Below are 19,873 nucleotides of genomic sequence, written 5' to 3'. Positions count from 1 at the left end.
AATATGGTTTATCACATTGATAGATTTGCGTATATTGAAGAATCCTTGCATTCCTGGAACAAACCCCACCTGATCATGGTGTATGATCCTTTTAATGTGCTGTTGGATTCTGTTTGCTAGTATTTTGTTGAGGATTTTTGCATCTATGTTCATCAGTGATATTGGTCTGTAGTTTTCTTTCTTTGTGACATCCTTGCCTGGTTTTGGTATCAAGGTGATGGTGGCCTCGTAGAATGAGTTTGGGAGTGTTCCTCCCTCTGCTATATTTTGGAAGAGTTTGTGAAGGATAGGTGTTAGCTCTTCTCTAAATGTTTGACAGAATTCGCCTGTGAAGCCATCTGGTCCTGGGCTTTTCTTTGTTGGAAGATTTTTAATCACAGTTTCAATTTCAGTGCTTGTGATTGGTCTGTTCATATTTTCTATTTCTTCCTGATTCAGTCTTGGCAGGTTGTGCATTTCTAAGAATTTGTCCATTTCTTCCAGATTGTCCATTTTATTGGCATAGAGTTGCTTGTAGTAATCTCTCATGATCTCTTTTATTTCTGCAGTGTCAGTTGTTACCTCTCCTTTTTCATTTCTAATTCTATTGATTTGAGTCTTCTCCCTTTTTTTCTTGATAAGTCTGGCTAGTGGTTTATCTATTTTGTTTATCTTCTCAAAGAACCAGCTTTTAGTTTCATTGATCTTTGCTATTGTTTCCTTCATTTCTTTTTCATTTATTTCTGATCTGATTTTTATGATTTCTTTCCTTCTGCTAGCTTTGGGGTTTTTTTGTTCTTCTTTCTCTAATTGCTTGAGGTGCAAGGTTAGGTTGTTTATTCGAGATGTTTCCTGCTTCTTAAGGTGGGCTTGTATTGCTATAAACTTCCCCCTTAGAACTGCTTTTGCTGCATCCCACAGGTTTTGGGTCGTTGTGTCTCCACTGTCATTTGTTTCTAGGTATTTTTTGATTTCCTCTTTGATTTCTTCAGTGATCACTTCATTATTAAGTAGTGTATTGTTTAGCCTCCATGTGTTTGTATTTTTTACAGATCTTTTCCTGTAATTGATATCTAGTCTCATGGCGTTGTGGTCAGAAAAGATACTTGATACAATTTCAATTTTCTTAAATTTGCCAAGGCTTGATTTGTGACCCAAGATATGATCTATCCTGGAGAATGTTCCGTGAGCACTTGAGAAAAATGTGTATTCTGTTGTTTTTGGATGGAGTGTCCTATAAATATCAATTAAGTCCATCTTGTTTAATGTATCATTTAAAGCTTGTGTTTCCTTATTTATTTTCATTTTGGATGATCTGTCCATGGGCGAAAGTGGGGTGTTTAAGTCCCCTACTATGAATGTGTTACTGTCAATTTCCCCTTTTATGGCTGTTAGTATTTGCCTTATGTATTGAGGTGCTCCTATGTTGGGTGCATAAATATTAACAATTGTTATATCTTCTTCTTGGATCGATCCCTTGATCATTATGTAGTGTCCTTCTTTGTCTCTTTTAATAGTCCTTATTTTAAAGTCTATTTTGTCTGATATGAGAATTGCTACTCCAGCTTTCTTTTGGTTTCCATTTGCATGGAATATCTTTTTCCATCCCCTTACTTTTAGTCTGTATGTGTCTCTAGGTCTGAAGTGGGTCTCTTGTAGACAGCATATGTAAGGGTCTTGTTTTTGTATCCATTCAGCTAATCTGTGTCTTTTGGTGGGAGCATTTAGTCCATTTACATTTAAGGTAATTATCGATATGTATGTTCCTATTCCCATTTTCTATATTGTTTTGGGTTCGTTATTATAGGTCTTTTCCTTCTCTTGTGTTTCTTGCCTAGAGAAGATCCTTTAGCATTTGTTGTAAAGCTGGTTTGGTGGTGCTGAACTCTCTCAGCTTTTGCTTGTCTGTAAAGGTTTTAATTTCTCCATCAAATCTGAATGAGATCCTTGCTGGGTAGAGTAGTCTTGGTTGCAGGTTTTTCTCCTTCATCACTTTCAGTATGTCCTGCCACTCCCTTCTGGCTTGTAGGGTTTCTGCTGAAAGATCAGCTGTTAACCTTATGGGGATTCCCTTATGTGTTATTTGTTGTTTTTCCCTTGCTGCTTTTAATATGCTTTCTTTGTATTTAATTTTTGACAGTTTGATTAATATGTGTCTTGGCGTATTTCTCCTTGTATTTATCCTGTATGGGACTCTCTGTGCTTCCTGGACTTGATTAACTATTTCCTTTCCCATATTAGGGAAGTTTTCAACTATAATCTCTTCAAATATTTTCTCAGTCCCTTTCTTTTTCTCTTCTTCTTCTGGAACCCCTATAATTCGAATGTTGGTGCGTTTAATGTTGTCCCAGAGGTCTCTGAGACTGTCCTCAGTTCTTTTCATTCTTTTTTCTTTATTCTGCTCTGCAGTAGTTATTTCCACTATTTTATCTTCCAGGTCACTTATCCGTTCTTCTGCCTCAGTTATTCTGCTATTGATCCCATCTAGAGTATTTTTAATTTCATTTATTGTGTTGTTCATCGTTGCTTGTTTCATCTTTAGTTCTTCTAGGTCCTTGTTAACTGATTCTTGCATTTTGTCCATTCTATTGTCCATTCTATCTCCAAGATTTCGGATCAACCTTACTATCATTATTCTGAATTCTTTTTCAGGTAGACTGCCTATTTCCTCTTCATTTGTTAGGTCTGGTGCATTTTTATCTTGCTCCTTTATCTGCTGTGTGTTTTTCTGTTTTCTCATTTTGCTTATCTTACTGTGTTTGGGGTCTCCTTTTTGCAGGCTGCAGGTTCGTAGTTCCTCCTGTTTTTGATGTCTGTCTCCAGTGGCTAAGGTTGGTTCAGTGGGTTGTGTAGGCTTCCTGGTGGAGGGGACTAGTGCCTGTGTTGTGGTGGAAGAGGCTGGATCTTGTCTCTCTAGTGGGCAGGTTCACGTCTGGTGGTGTGTTTTGGAGTGTCTGTGGCCTTATTATGATTTTAGGCAGCCTCTCTGCTAATGGGTGGGGTTGTGTTCCTGTTTTGCTAGTTGTTTGGCACAGGTTGTCCAGCACTGTGGCTTGCTGGTCGTTGAGTGAAGCTGGGTGCTGGTGTTAAGATGGAGGTCTCTGGGAGATTTTCGCCGTTTGATATTATCTGGAGCTGGGAGGTCTCTTGTGAACCAGTGTCTTGAAGTTGGCTCTCCTACCTCAGAGGCAGAGCCCTGCCTCCTGGCTGGAGCACCAAGAGCCTTTCATCCACACGGCTCAGAATAAAAGGGAGAAAAAGTAGAGGGAATTAGTAGACGTATGAGGAAAGAAAGAAGGAAAGGAGGGAAGGAAGGAGGGAAGGAAGGAAGGAAGGAAGAAAGAAAGAAAGAAAGAAGCAAAGAAGGAAAGAAGGCAAGAAGGAACGAAAGGAGGGAGGGAGGGAGGGAGGAAGGAAGGAGGGAAAGAAGGAAAAACAAAAAGAAAGAAGATACAGTAAAAATAAAATAAAGTATAATAAAGTTATTGAATTAAAAAATTCTTAATTAGAAAAAAAAAAAAGGACGGATAGAACCTTAGGACAAATGTTGGAAGCAAAGCTGTACAGACAAAGTCTTACACATAAGCGTACACATACACCCTCACAAAAAGAGGTAAAGGGGGAAAAATCATAAATCTTGCTGTCAGAGACCACCTCCTCAATTTGGGATGATTCGTTGTCTAAAGGAGGGAAGGAAGGAGGGAAGGAAGGAAGGAAGGAAGAAAGAAAGAAGCAAGGAAGGAAAGAAGGCAAGAAGGAACGAAAGGAGGGAGGGAGGAAGGAAGGAAGGAGGGAAAGAAGGGAAAACAGAAAGAAGATACAGTAAAAATAAAATAGAGTATAATAAAGTTATTGAATTAAAAAATTCTTAATTAGAAAAAAAAAAAAAAGGGACGGATAGAACCTTAGGACAAATGTTGGAAGCAAAGCTATACAGACAAAGTCTTACACAGAAGCGTACACATACACCCTCACAAAAAGAGGTAAAGGGGGAAAAATCATAAATCTTGCTGTCAGAGACCACCTCCTCAATTTGGGATGATTCGTTGTCTAAAGGAGGGAAGGAAGGAAGGAAAGAAAGAAAGAAAGAAAGGACGAAGGTAAAGTATAATAACGTTCTTAAAATTAAAATTGATTATTAAGAAAAAAAAATTTTAAGAAAAAACCATGGACGGATAGAACCTAGGACAAATGGTGGAAGCAAGACTATACAGACAAGATCTCACACAGAAGCATACACATACACATTCACAAAAAGAGGAATAGGGAGAAAAATCATAGATCTTGCTCCCAAAGTCCACCTCCTTAATTTGGGATGATTGGCTGTCTATTCATGTATTCCACAGATGCAGGGTACATCAAGTTGATTGTGGAGCTTTAATCCGCTGCTTCTGAGGCTGCTGGGAGAGATTTCCCTTTCTCTTCTTTGTTCTCACAGCTCACAGGGGCTCAGCTTTGGATTTGGCCCTGCCTCTGCGTGTAGGTCGCTGGAGGGCGTCTGTTTTTTGCTCAGACAGGACGGGGTTAAAGGAGCCGCTGATTCGGGGGTTCTGGCGTACGGAGGCCGGCGGCGGGGAGGGAGGGGCACGGAATGCGGGGCGGGCCTGCGGCGGCAAAGTCCGGCGTGACTCTGCACCAGCCCGAGGCCCGCAGTGCGCTCTCCCGGGGAAGTCGTCCCCGGATCCCGGGAACCCGGCAGTGGCGGGCTGCACAGGCTCCGCGGAAGAGGGGAGTGGAGAGCGACCTGCGCTCGCACACAGGCCCCTTGGTGGCGGCAGCAGCAGCCCCAACGTCTCCCGCCCGCCTTGGGGTCCGCGCCTCCAGCCGCGGCTTGCGCCCGTCTCTGGAGTCAGCGCCCTCAGCCGCGGCTCGCGCCCGTCTCTGGGGTCCGCGCCCTCAGCCGCGGCTCGCGCCCGTCTCTGGGGTCCGCGCTTTCAGCCGCGGCTCGCGCCCGTCTCTGGGGTCCGCGCTTTCAGCCGCGGCTCGCGCCCGTCTCTGGGGTCCGCGCTTTCAGCCGCGGCTCGCGCCCGTCTCTGGGGTTCGCGCTTTTAGCCGCGGCTCGCGCCCGTCTCTGGAGTTCCTTTAAGCAGCGTTCTTAAACCCCTCTCCTCACGCACCAGGAAACAAAGAGGGAAGAAAAAGTCCCTTGCCTCTTCGGCAGGTGCAGGCTTTTCCCCGGACTCCCTCCCGGCTAGCTGTGGTGCACTAACCCCTTCAGGCTATGTTCAAGCCGCCAACCCCAGTCCTCTCCCTGCGCTCCGTCCGAAACCGAAACCCTAGCCTCAGAGCCTCAGCTCGCAGCCCCGCCCGTCCCGGCGGGTGAGCAGACAAGCCTCTCGGGCTGGTGAGTGCCGGTCGGCACCGATCCTCTGTGCGGGAATCTCCCCGCTTTGCCCTCCGCACCCGTTGCTGTGCACTCCTCCGCGGCTTCGAAGCTCCCCCCTCCGCCTCCCGCAGTCTCCGCCCGCGAAGGGGCTTCCTAGTGTGTGGAAACTTTTCCTCCTTCACAGCTCCCTCCCACTGGTGCAGGTGCCGTCCCTATTCTTTTGTCTCTGTTTATTCTTTTTTCCTTTTGCCCTACCCAGGTACGTGGGGAGTTTCTTGCCTTTTGGGAGGTCTGAGGTCTTCTGCCAGCCTTCAGTAGGTGTTCTGCAGGAGTTGTTCCACGTGTAGATGTATTTCTGGTGTATCTGTGGAGAGGAAGGTGATCTCCGCGTCTTACTCTTCCGCCATCTTCCCTTGTCTCTTAATCTGTCTATTTCTTTTGCCAATACCACGCTATCTTGATTACTGTGGCTTTATAGTAAGTCTTGAAGTCAGCCACTGTCAATCCTTCAACTCTGTTCTTCTCCTTCAGTATTGTGTAGGTTATTCTGGGTCTTCTGCCTTTCTCTATAGATTTAGAATAAGTTTATTGACACACACAAAATAACTTTCTGGAATTGTATTGCATCTACAGATTATACTGAGAAGAGCTGACATATTGATATTATTGAGTCTTGCTATCCATGAACATGGAATGTCTCTCCATTTATTTAGTTTTTCTTTGATTTTGTTCATTAGCGTTTTGTAGTTTTCCTCATATAGCTCTTGTACAGATTTGACTTAGACTTACACCAAAGTATTTCAGATTTCTGTGTACTAATGTTCATGGTATTGTGTTTTAAACATCAAATTCCACTTGTTCATTGCCAGTATATAAGAAAGTGATTGATTTTGTATTTTAACCTTTTATCTTACAAACTTGCTATTATTGGTTATTAGTTCCAATAGTTATTTTTTGTTAATTCTTTCAAATGTTCTGCATAGATGATCATGTCATCTGTGAAAAAGATGATTTTATGTCTTCCTTCCAATCTTTATAGTTTTCATTTCCTTTCCTGTCTTATTGTATTAGAACTTCCAGTATGATGTTGGAAAGGAGGGGTGAGAGGGAATATCCTTGCGTTTTACTTGATCTCAGTAGAAAAGCTTCAAGTTTCTCACCATTAAGTTTGATTTTTGCTGTGGGTTTTTTGTAAATATTCTTTATCAAGTTGAGGAAGTTCTGCTCTATTCCTAGTTTACTGAGAGTTTTTGTCATTACTGCACATTGGATTTTGCCAAAAGCTTTTACTGCATTCTATTAATATGATTGTGTGATTTTTTTTAGCCTATCAGTGGGTCTTTAAAATACATCTTCCTGGGATTCCCTGGTAGCGCAGTGGTTGAGAGTCTGCCGATGCAGGGGACACGGGTTCGTGCCCTAGTCTGGGAAGATCCCACATGCCGCGGAGCGGCTGGGCCCGTGAGCCATGGCCACTGGGCCTGCGCGTCCGGAGCCTGTGTTCTGCAATGGGAGAGGCCACAACAGTGAGAGGCCCGCGTACCGCAAATAAAATAAAATAAAATAAAATACATCTTCCAATTCATCCTTACATCACTGTTACAGTAATAATTTGAATATGCAAATATGATCATGCTATTTCCCTATGTATTATTCACCAATGACACTTCATCTTCCACAAGGTAAAAATCTAAAAACTACTGGCTTGGCAAAGAAGACCCTTCAGAATCTGGCTTTTGCCTAGGTGTTCAGATTCATATCCAGCTTTTTCCCCTATCCTTACAGATTACATTTCAGGTGAACTTAACTCCTTATAGCTCACTGAATTCCTGAGCTTGAAATGCCTTCTCCAGGCTTGTTTACTGGAAAATGTCTATATAACCTTCAAGTCTCAGCTCAGACATTTCCCTTCCCTCATACCTTGTTTGATGCTCCTCAACAGATTTGAGTTCTCATTCGCCAGTGTGCTTATAGAAATCTTATGACAATTATCATATAGCACTGTAAATACATGTTTATTTTTCTGTTTCTCCTAGTGTACGGAAAATTACTTGATAGCAGAGATCTCGTCTTTTGTTATTTTGGTACAAATATACAAGGCACCTTAGTACCTAGTGTAGAACCTAGAATAGAGGAGGTATTTCATTTACACCTAAAGAGATAAAAGCAAAAAAAGGCATATCTTTGGATTCCATTGCCCATATACTTCTCCATTAAACCATGTGGTCTATTTTACATATAAACTTTCTCATTAAGTTTGGGTTCTGCTATGTTTGTGTAGCAGTAGCAAGAAGAGGATAAGCAAGTTTCCAAAAGGATACTGGTAAAAATATTTGCCTTTACCTTACCCTCTCTAGCCATTGACCACAGACTACCAAAAGGAGCTGGACTAACAAGGGTCAGAGGTATAAATAAGCTTGTAATTAGAGTGATATGAGTAACTGATGGTATTTCTCCTGCTCCTGCTGGAACAGAACAAAACTTTTCTGGATGTTATGGCCACTTCATGTTTCCATCTTCTTTCAAATTTATTCTTTCCCTTTTCCATTATTGTTTCACCAAATCCAATCTGCTAGACTGTGGGACAAAGCCATTCTCTTCCCCTTGCCCAACCTTCTTACCCCTCACCCACGTTCACCTGAGAGGAAGCTTAGCCTGGACCATGCATCAGGCAGCTGTTGGCCAGAGGCACACTTGGAAAAAGCCCCTGGACTACAGTCAGAGTGGAAAAGGTTGATAACGGTTAGTAAGTTGGAGTCTGGGATTGGATATAAGCCATCATTATCGTCTATATTAATCACAAATTCTATTAGTCTAGAAAATCACAAACAAAATCCATCGAATCATGAGTTAATTTGTCACTCATCAGTTCAGCAACAACTAAGTGTCACATACAAAGGACAGGCTGAGTATAAAAACCGAAAACACAGTGCTGGGAGTGTGTGGTTTCTGGTAGCTGCAAAGCAGCTTGTGTGAGCCAGACCAGAGGCAAGGAGCTGAAATGAAATGAATTCACAGATCAAAGCACCTCAGAGAAATATCAAGAAACTAATGAATTTTATAAAGTTGTATGTCTAAAAACTGTCAGTAAGATCTTACAATGATTAGACAAATTATTTCAAAAGGCATTTGGTGTTTACTCATGCCTCTACATTCCCTCTTGTCCTCACTCCAGAAGTTTCATCAGTCAGACTATATCTACATGAAAAGATTTTCTTCCTGCTGATTGCTACTGTCAGTAGATGAACATAAAATGGAGTATAATAAAGTAAAATAAAATAAAAGAGGGAAAAGTGAAATGCAGGCCATGTGGGTAATTCAGTTATCTCAAATTCAAGTATCAGCTTTGTTCTCTCCAAAGAAAGAAGAAATATAAGGATCTTGGCAGGACCTGCCAACAAAGTGACATGATTGATTTTTTTAATACATGAATATACAAATTTTAGAATTCAAAAATACCACTTATTACTGCAAAAATTTAAATTTTCAAAGCACTTAGATTTTTTTTTCTATGCTCAATTTCATAAAATCTCTCTGCCTGTTTATTTGCCTCAGCCTCTCCCCTCAGGAAGCTCACAGCACCACAGAAGAATTATCTCACTATACAAATTCCTGTATGAAGGCAGATAACATGGACTCCACGATAGTTCTAAAGTACAGAGAAAATGCTATGGAAATCTACAGGTAGGCAAGATGATTAACACATTGTGATAGGTCGAATTGTGTCCCCCCAAAATTCACATATTGAAGTGCTAACCCCTAGTACCTCTAAATGTGACCTTACAGAGATGGCGCCTTAGTGCTCAGGTCCCAGAATAAATGTCACAGTTACGTTTGAAGGTGACTTTGGAGTTTGAAGAAAGAAAAAGCATCTTTTTTCAGTGAGAGAGGGAAGACAGGGTTAAATAGAATAATCCAGGTTTTCTCAACCTTGATACTACTGATATTTTGGACTGGATAATTCTTTGCATTTTTTGCAAAAAAAATTATATATTTTCAATTCTTGCATTGCAGGATGACCAAAACCCACTAGATGCCAGTAACACTTTCCCCCAGTTGTGAAAATCAAAAATACCCACTGATGGGAGTGTGGGGATTGGGGGTGAAGTTGCCCCAAGTTGAGAATAGCTGGAATAAGAATACTGAGGCAAACAGCCAAGCAGAAGGCAAAGAACTCTGGAATATTTGAGCCAGAAGAGCAGAGCGAAGGGGACAGACAGGAGGAGGACCTAACTGACTCTGGAGAGATGCGGGGCGGGGCGGTGGGGGGGACCAGAGGCTCTGCCAGCACCTCTGGGCCTCCACTCACATCCTTTCTCTTACTTGAATACTCTCTTATCAATCCATTCAATCACTATCTGAGCTTCAAAGTCCAGATATGGCCAAGTCCTCCAAGAAACTGTCCCTGATCACAACACATCTCAGAGCTCTTCCTCTCTCCCCGCTGAGCTCTATCAGGATGGACAGTCTCTGCCCCTCTTTGGACACTCAGCAAAGCGGTCATCTCTGGTTGTTGTTGAACTGCCTAAGTGGGAAGCTTCCCCCTCAGTTACATGGTGGCTCTAGGAAGGTGGGATGGGGTCAGGTTTTGGCACTGCCTATAGGGCTTTGCATTTCAGGGGTGGCCCAGGTACCCTAGAGGAAGAAATGAGCGGAGTGTTCAACCATTCTGATTGGTTGAACTTTCTGATATATAGGGATCTCTGTCCAGAGCCACCTCCTTCTGGATTTGTGTTATTCTGCATTTCAGAGATGGCAAATACTGCCCGGATGGAATTCCTCAGCAGCAGTTCTCTGAAAATCCACAAAGAGACAGTCAGACTCAGGGGACCGTGATGCCTCCTTTATCCCATCTACAATGCAGACGGCAGTCCACTGTGGCCATTTTTGTGCTCTGGCACAGCTGAAGACTAGGACATTCTTATGAAGTTCTGTATATGTGAGACCTGGCAAACAGGACTGCTGGGATCCAGGAGTTTCCTCCACTGGGCAGCCATCATTGCCCTGCCCATACAGTGCCTGCTTACAGTTATGCACTATTGACAAAGTTCTGTCCCAAGCAGATACACAAGTCTCCGCACATCTGGAAACATTTGGGACTACAAAAGAAACTCTACCAGCTATTTAGCATTAAGATTTTCTCTGCATCCACAGCACTTCCCTGAAGTAACCAACACCTCAACCACAGGAAGGACTCCCGGATGCCAAAATGGTTAGTGAGACAGCTTCCTGCAGGCATCACCATTTAGCCCTAAGTAGTGCAACACTCATTATATTTTACGTAAAAGGCCCATCACTGTGTGGTCCTCAGGCTATGCCTTTATTCTCACTGCTCTGCACTTGCACCCCACTTTGATCTTTACTGCTTCCAGTCTCCCAAACAGATCTGTCCTCTGTGTCCTCTTCCTTTTCCTTATTGTTCCCCTGGAAAACATTCACTCACCCTTTGAGACACACTCCTGAAAGTTACTTCCCCATTGAAACTTTCCTTGAATCCTGTAAACAGAATAGATTCCCATTGTTCTGAGCCACCTCTGTCCCCTCATCTGCCCCCATTATGTACTCATATCATCCTATTTTAATTACTGATTTTCCTGTGCCTCTTTCTCACCCTTCCTGCACTCCTAGCCAAGTAACATCACTTCACTTAAACTCTGTAAACTTAAAGACGCAGGACAGGCTATATTAGGGTTGGTTCTACAAAAGCTGTTGTTTTCTATCTTTAGTAATGATCTATCATGTGAGAAAACATTTCACATATTCTAGGGCAAAGTACTGGAACATTCCACATCTTCTAGGCAAAGTACTGGAGAAAAGTGACTGACATTAACTGAAGAATTTATTGTTTCTCGTTTCTCCAACTTTCATGGCATCACTAAAACTACCCATGCAATTTTTAGATACATAACATTTACTCTGAAATGACGGATTAACATTCATTTGACTAAAGTGCATACTGTCTCAATTATATTAGAAATTATTCTTTAAAACTGGTGTATGGCCTGTCAATCTTTCCTCAGAAATAGAATTCCTTTTTATATAAGGAGGGAACAAAAATTCTTATTTTTGTAGAGGCGTGGATGGACCTAGAGACCGTCATACAGAGTGAAGTAAGTCAGAAAGAGAAAAACAAATATCGTACATTAACGCATATATGTGGAATCTGAAAAAATGTTGTAGATGATCTTATTTGCAAAGCAGAAATAGAGACACAGACATAGAGAACAAACATCTGGATACCAAGGGGGAAGGGGTGGGTGGGATGAATTGGGAGATGAGGATTGACATCTATACACTATTGATACTATGTGTAAAATAGATAACTAATGAGAACTACTGTATAGCACAGGAACTCTGCTCAGTGCTCTGTGGTGACCTAGATGGGAAGGAAATCCAAAACAGAGGGGATATATGTATATGTACAGCTGATTCACTTTGAAACTAACACAAAATTGTAAAGCAGCTATACCTCAACAAAAATTTTAAAGTAATAAAAAAATTAAAAAATAAAAGGAATTCATTTAAGCTTCTCAATCTACCTTAAATGTTCAAGCATTTGGCAGTCCTGACTGCAGTGTTTATATCCAACTGGAATTTAATCATTCCTTTCAAAAATGCATTTTTTCTGATCATAAAAATTTTATTTGAATGATAGATTGTCATAATAACAATTGCTAACTTTAATTGAGCAATCTTCAATATTATCATAAATGGCTTTATTTAATTCTCATAGCAACGCTTTGAGGTAGGTTGTCCTTAAATCTTACAGATAAAGAATTGGCGGCTCACACACGTAGCTGATTGTCCAAGGTCACACAGCTGGGAGGGGTGGATGGGACTTGAATCCATCAGTCTTGCTCCAGGAGGCCCACTCCTACCTTCTACCCCGCACTGCGTTTATACTGCTTAATTTGCAATCCAAGACTTCTGCAGTCCAGCTGCTAATAATACTTGAATGTGCCTGGCCCTGGACAGTCTGCACTTTTGGCACACAAAATGGACAAGTCTGGCAACTCATGTGCTTGTTTCTCATATTACACATAAATAATCTGTAGCTAAACTATGTAAAATGACTTGCTAAACTCAAAGCTAAAAAGTAGCAAAGCTAGGACATCAAAACCAAGTATTGGGGCTTCCCTGGTGGCGCAGTGGTTGAGAGTCCGCCTGCTGATGCAGGGGACATGGGTTCGTGCCCCCATCCGGGAAGATCCCACATGCCACGGAGCGGCTGGGCCCGTGAGCCATGGCCGCTGAGCCTGCGCATCCGGAGCCTGTGCTCCGCAGCAGGAGAGGCCACAACAGTGAGAGGCCCGCGTACCGCAAAAAAAAAAAAAAAAGTATTGTTACTCTTAGTTCAGTGCCCAGTCCACCCCACCATAGGACAATTAGAAGAATTCGGAAATTATGCATAAGCATATACATATACACATGCCAGTGTTACCCAATGTTGAGACCTTTAAAAGTACCATGAAAAAGAGACATTAAATGGTAAGAATTTGCCACTCTTGTTTAACTCACAGGCTGGATTTAAACATATGTTAAAAAAAACTGGCATCAACTCTCAAAATTGTCCCATCCTTCCCAGGAGTAAGGGAATTTTTTATTTGCTGGATCAATTAATATTGTTAAAATGATGTTTGAAAGGTACTATCAACATACGATTTCTTATGTATGATGAAAATGAATCATTCCTTTTTAACTTAAATTTTAAGAAAAAGATGCAATTTTCTCTGCAGGTTAGAGATGCTCATTCTCAAGGTCATTCAAAACTCAAATTGCTCACAGCACAACCAGAATGCTTGCTCAGATTCACTATTAGACTTACAGAGTCTGTGTCTGCTGGTGAAGAACACGGACTGCATACAAATGACTTCACCTCTGCAGCACAGAATTTAAATCAGGCGAGCAAGAAGCCAACTAGTCCCCCAAATACATGTTAATCTGCTTCCAGAACAAACCCACAGACTGAGTAAATATTTTGCTTGCATCAGAATTTCACCATATCAAACATAAGTTCAAATGAGGGGATTGTTAAAAGCAGTTGATTTTATAGAACCACTCAGCATTTATTATAAGGAGCTCTGCTCTGTTCATCTCTCATTTACCCCTTCATTGAAGAATAACTGATAAACAACAAAATGTATATACTTAAAGTGTTCAATTTGATACATTCTGACATAAATATACATCCATGAAACCATCATCACAATCAAAATAATAAGCATCAAAATCCATCATCTCCCAAAGCTTCCTTGAGACCCTTTGTAATCACCCTCCTCTGTCTTTCTCTGTCCCTCCTTGATTTCTATCAGATGGAGTAGTTTGAATTTTTCTAAAGTTTTCTATAAATGGAATCAAATAATATGCAGTCTTTTTATCTGAATTCTTTCACTTTGCATATTTACATCTTGCATGGATTGCAACATTCATGTTGTCTCATGAATCCCTGGTTAATTGATTTTTATTTCTGAATAGTATTTCACTGTATGGATATGCCACAATTTGTTTAGACATTCACGTGCTGATGGACATTTGAGTTATTTCCAGTTTTTGCCTTTTACAGATAGAGCTGCAATGAATATCTGTGCATAAGTCTTTATATAGACATACACTTATTATTGTCTTGGGTAATTATGGAAAATAGCAGTGGCTGGATCATATGTTAGGCAAATGTATAACTTTTCTTTAAATAAGCTGCCAGAATGTTTACCAAAGAAGCTGTACCATTTTAGATTCCCACCAGCAGTGTATGAGAGCTCCTGTTATTTCACGTCCTGATCTACGCTTGGTATGGTCTATCTTAACTTGTACCTCTTCTATTAGAAGCGTAGTGGTATCCTGTGCTTTTAATTTATATCCCCCTAATGACTAATGATGGCAGATATTTTATCATGTGCTTATTCTCTATTCTTATTTCTTCTTTAGTAAAGTGTCTGTTGAAATCTTTTGCCAACTTTTAATTGGGTTGTTTGTTTTCTCAGAGTTCTGAAAGAGCTTTATCTAAAACAAGTCCTGTATCAGATGCACAATTTTCAGATAGATTTTCTCTCAAACTGTGTATTGTCTTTTCATTCTTTTGATAATTTTCTCTGAGGAGAAGATGATGTTTTAATGAAGTTCAATTTGTCAATCTTCTCTCTCATGGATCATACTTGTGGGAGAAATCTTAGCTTAACCCAAGCTCACAAATGTTTTCTCCTATTTCTTTTTCAGCAGTTTTATAGTTTCAGATTTTACATTTAGGTCCATGGGCCCATGATCCATTTCTGAGTTAGTTTTAATATATGGTGAGAGGAATGGATTGAAGTTCTGTTTTTGTTTTTCATCTTGATATCCAGTACCATTTATTGAAAAGATGATCAATTCTCCCTGAATTGTCTTTTCAGCTTTGTCAGAATCATTGATCTTTACATGTATGAGACCTTTGCTGGATTCTGGATTCTGTCCCATTGATTAGCTTACCTATCTTGATGCCAGCATCACACTATTTCCTCGGTGACTGTTTCTTTAATGACTTGAAGCCCGGTAGGTAGGGCTAACTCTCAGATTCTGCTTTACATTTCCAAGGATGTCTTTGTATTTCAATATGAATTTTACAGCCACCTTGTCAGTTTCCACAAAAAGCTTGCTAGGATTCTTACTGCAGTTATTTTGAATCTATAGATAAATTTGGAAATAACTGATATCTTAACAATACTGAATATTCTGGCCTTTGAAAAAGGAATTTAGGTCTTTAATTTAGGTCTTTATTTCCTCTTAATATTTTGTATTTTCAAATGCATAGATCTCTCATATCTTTTGTCAGATGTATCTGTAATTATTTCACAGTTTGATGCTATAGTAAATTGCATTTTAAAATTTCAGTTGAACAATCTTCTAGTCATTTTTGTAAATTCAATCAGATTTTCCACATAGATGATGATGGAGTTTGGACAGTTTGTCTTCTTTCTTTCAATCTAGAGGGCCTTTTATTCATTTTTCTTGCCTGATTGCACTGTCTCAGAGCCTCTAGTGTAATGCTGAATATAAATGATGAAAAGTTGACAGACTTGTCTTACTCCTGAATTTGGGGGTAAAGTACTTGATCTTTCACCCTTAAGTATGATATCAACTGTAGGTTTTTCATAGATGCCCTTTATTAGGCTGAGGAAGTTTCTTGATGTTCTTAGTTTACTGAGATTTGTTACCCAGAATACATGTTGGATTAGGTCAAGTATTTTCCTGCATTTATTAATCTGGTAAATTACATTGTTTGATTTTTGAAGGTTAAATCAACTCTGCAATTCTTGAGATAAACCTCACTTGATCACGATGTATTATACTTTTAAACATTTTTAAGATTGAAATTACTAAACTCTTGTTTGGAAAACATATTCATGACACATACTGGTCTTCATTGGGACATTTCCAGAAGTATCTTTACCTGGTTTGCCTCATAGAATAAATTAGGAAGCATTTCTTCTTTTTCAGTGTTCTGGAATGATTTGTGCAGCTTTTATATAATTACTTCTTTATATAGTTGGCAGAATTTACTGGTGAAACCATCATAAAATTTCCTTTATGAGAAAGTCTTTAACTAAACGTTCAATTTCTCTAATGGATTCAGGTTATTTATTTTTTCTTGTGTGAGCTTTTGCAGTTTGTATTCTTGAAGGAATTTGTCCATTTCATCTCAGCTTTCAACATATAGACATATTGTCTTTAATAATATCCCTTTTAATATCTGTAAAATCTATACTGATTTCATCTCTCTGATTCATTATTTTGGTAAATTGTGTCTTCTATCTTCTCTTCCTTATCCAACTCTACATGCGTATTAATTTTATTGATTTTCTCAAATATCCGGTTTAAAATCTTGATGAATGGGAAGAAATGTTGAAGTATGGGAGGGAAATAAAAGGATAAGTATAATTTCCATAAACAGAGTCTTATGGACCTAACTTACCTAAAATGAAAATATTTTTAATAGCAAAAAATAAAAACACCCTTTCAAGGAGCCTTGCTCTTTCCAGTAAGAGACAGCCGAGTATAATGGTTATAGGCAATGGATTCTGGCACCAGACTGTCTGTATTTGTGTCCTGCCTCTGCCTCTTATTAGCAGTTTGAGCTGGGGCAAATTATGCCTCAGTTTTCTTATCTGTAAAACACAGGTAAGAATAACACCCATCCCATAAGATTGTTGTGACGATTAAATGTATCATTCGTATGTGTAAAATGATTTGAAAACTTCTGGCACATGATACACTTGTAAGTGTTATCCCTTATGATAAGTGAAAGGATCCAGAAATGATCTGCCATGTGTAAGCATTTCAAATTGCAGATAAACACAATTTTTCTCCTTCCTTCCTTCCTTCCTTCCTTCCACTCTCTTTCTTTCTCTCTCTCTCCTTCCCGTTCTGCCAGAAAAGTAAACAAAAAGTTCAAAGACATAAACTGGCCACAAAGGAAAATTTACTGTTTGAAGAAAACAAATTCAGATCCTACAATACGCCCATCTTTCTCTTGCGCATATCTCTAGAAGGTTTATGGGTGTTGTTTAGAAATCAGAAATCGTCATATCTAGTGGGGCCTTAACTTTGTTATAACTATCCCTCCTAGGCTCACAAAAACAGACCTAATTTCAAATACTGTGTCACTATGTTCTCTGTACTTATAAACCACCAACTTGTCCCTCACAGTCAACATTTCAAAACCTACAGTGTGTTGCCAAGATTGTTTCACCATCCAAGATAGGCATCAAAATCCATGCTTCATTTCTTGGCTCAGAAAGTGTGGTCCTTTGGCTAAAACCTCTTAAACAGATAAGAAAAATGAGGCTGCAGAAGTGATATGCCCGTAAGTTTACTCTTTTCCTTTCACAAGGTAAAGCTTATTGGATTCACGTTTTCCATAAAGCAAATGTCCTCTTATAAATCATTAATGGAAACAAAAAGAACATCAAATAAGATAGTGATGAATATAAACAATGTTTTGGTATTTTCACAGTTGTCTGGATAATAAATGCCAGGCAGGATGTATAACAGATCTGCACATCTGAATCCTAAGAAGCACACCACGCTGATTTTCCCAGTCCCCAGCTTATATTGTAGAATATCATATACCTTGCATATGGCCCCATTAAGCAAAAGCAAGTTGTACAACACACCAGAAAATTATAAAAGCTTTTTATCATGAGGTATTCTTACTACTTGGTGTTTAAAGCTATTCAGTAAGAGTGCAAATCAAATACCCAAATGTTAGAGGCCTCTCCTGATAGTAACCTTCATGTTTATTGATCCATTGGATTTAAGTGGACCATTCAATATGACCAGGAGTTTAGAAATCTGAAGGGGAATATGGAAGCACATTTACTTACTGAATAGAACTATCCTTGATCTTACTTGATTGTTGATGCCTAAATCTATTCATCCTATAAGCAGAGAGGGGGTCCACAGTGCAATTTGCCTGAGGAAAAAAAATAAAAAGATATGAATTTATTCATACTAAAGTGTGAATGACTACACTGGTCATAGCATTCCTTTATGATCTAGGAAAAGGGAAGCAGCCTCTATGAGCTTCCATAACCTCTCCTATCACTGCCACCTGAAATATAGCCATCATTTCCTCCTGCTTGTTCTTGAAATAACAGGCAGTGATTTTTTTTATGGCTAGAAGAATATATCTCTTTCATGTACACAATGGCTGAATTCTGTTTCCTGAAACTCCAGTCAAACACTTAGTTGTCTCAAGGAAAATACTTTGAAGATATGCTTTTCTCCCTAGTAGGTGACAGCTTTTACTTCTAGATGTCACTATTTGAAAAAGTAAAGAGTAGAGGTTTCTGACTGACAGGGTGAGTCCTCAAAATTGGACCAGTACATTCAGCCAGGCGATTTGCTTAAACTCTCACCAAATATACTTCATTCAAGCCTGTTCCCACCTCACCTGTAGATAACCTTTCTTCTCTCTCTCGCCAAGGGCCAGAACTCAAAACACACCTGCTCTACCCCAAACCTCAATAATGTATTCTTTTCCAGAACCACATGTAAGTTGTTATTTGTCTCTCTCATCCAGGTAAATCTTTTTCTTCTGCAGCTGTCTCATCTTCATACTAAGATAGTAAAAACCAAGGTCTGGTGGTACACCTTCACCATTTGCAATGTCCCCAGACAACCTTTCATTCAGTTATTAGTAAATATGCATTGATCACTGCTCTTTACTAGGTACTAGGTTAAGCCCAGATAATAAAAAATGTTATAGGGTATCTTCTCTCTTTACCAGGGGCTCACAGTCAAATAACAGATCTCATGATAAAGAGGGTAAGTACCTATTAAGCATCAAGTTCTGCTCTAGGTGCTAGGAAGTTGACAGTGAACATAAGAGATAAATTCCCTACTGTTGTGGAGTTTATATTCTAGTGAAAAGCTTTACAATACAAATTATACAGGGCCTTAAAAAGTGTTACATTCTATGGAGGAAAAAAAACTGGGAAGAGGAATAGGAGAAATCAGAGGAGTACAAACTTAAATAAGGCCTGGGAAAAAGCCTCACTGGGCTTCCCTGGTGGCGCAGTGGTTGAGAGTCCGCCTGCCGATGCAGGGGACACGGGTTCATGCCCCGGTCCGGGAAGATCCCACATGCCGCAGAGCGGCTGGGCCCGTGAGCCATGGCCGCTGAGCCTGCGTGTCCGGAGCCTGTACTCCACAACGGGAGAGGCCACAACAGTGAGAGGCCCGCATACCGCAGGAAAAAAAAAGCAAAAAAAAAAGGCTCACTGAGCTGGTAAGATTGGAGAAAATATCTAAAGGGAGAGCAAGCTAAGGGGATCTGTAGGAGAAAAGTGTTCCGGGAAGAGGAAAAAATGAGTGCAAAGGCCCTGAGGCAGAAACATGATCAGTGCATCTGATGAACAATAAGGAAGTCGGTTTGATTGGGTCAGAGTGACCAAAGGAAGAGAACAGATCATGTATATTTTTAGTCATTACAAGTGACTTTTACACTAAGATGGGGCTTCACTGGAATGATTAGAACAAAAGAGTAGCAAAATCTGTTCTTAGCTTTGAAAGGCTCATTCAGCAGAGGAGCTGAGTAGAGACTATATAGCAAGGGTGAAAAGAAAGATTGTTTAGGAGATTATTGCAGTAATCCAAGCAAGGGTGGGTAAGGGCTAGGGTTGAGTGATAGAAATGGAGATAGTAAGAAATGGTTAAATTCTGGACATATTTAACAGATGGAACCAACATGATTTCAGTACAGATGGGTGTAGAGTGTGAGAAAAAGAGATGAGTCAAGCATGACTCTGCGTGTTTGGCCTGAGCTAGCAGAAAGATATTTCTATTTACTGAGATGATGAAGTTTGTAAATAGAGCATCTAGGGTGGGGATGGGAGAAGATCAGTAGTTCGGTTTTGGATTTGTCACTCATCCTGGTGGAAATGTCAAGTGGGCAACTGGACAAGTGAAGCTGAATTCAGGGGAGACGTCTGTGCTGAAGAGATGCATTTAGAGGTTGTTGGCATTTGGGTGGAATTTAAGGAATGAGTCTTAATGATATCATCACAGGAGTGAGTGTACATAGAAAAGAGAAGG

At 40.2% G+C, this 19,873-nt stretch overlaps 1 long non-coding RNA gene across 1 annotated transcript in view; it reads right to left on the bottom strand.

Annotated features, from left to right (window-relative positions):
• LOC141276408 (uncharacterized) overlaps window positions 1-17,750 on the bottom strand; it is a 54,561-nt gene extending 36,811 nt beyond the window's left edge. Inside the window, exon 1 of the long non-coding RNA XR_012325909.1 lies at window positions 17,662-17,750. This is a non-coding gene — a long non-coding RNA (uncharacterized lncRNA). The remainder of the gene's footprint in view (window positions 1-17,661) is intronic.
• Between the last annotated feature and the right edge of the window lie 2,123 nt (window positions 17,751-19,873).

Source organism: Tursiops truncatus, chromosome 14 (genome assembly GCF_011762595.2).
Source record: "Tursiops truncatus isolate mTurTru1 chromosome 14, mTurTru1.mat.Y, whole genome shotgun sequence".
NCBI classification, from domain to species: domain Eukaryota; kingdom Metazoa; phylum Chordata; class Mammalia; order Artiodactyla; family Delphinidae; genus Tursiops; species Tursiops truncatus.
The sequence above is the reverse complement of the archived record's forward strand: the minus strand, read 5'-3'. Positions and strand labels throughout refer to the sequence as shown.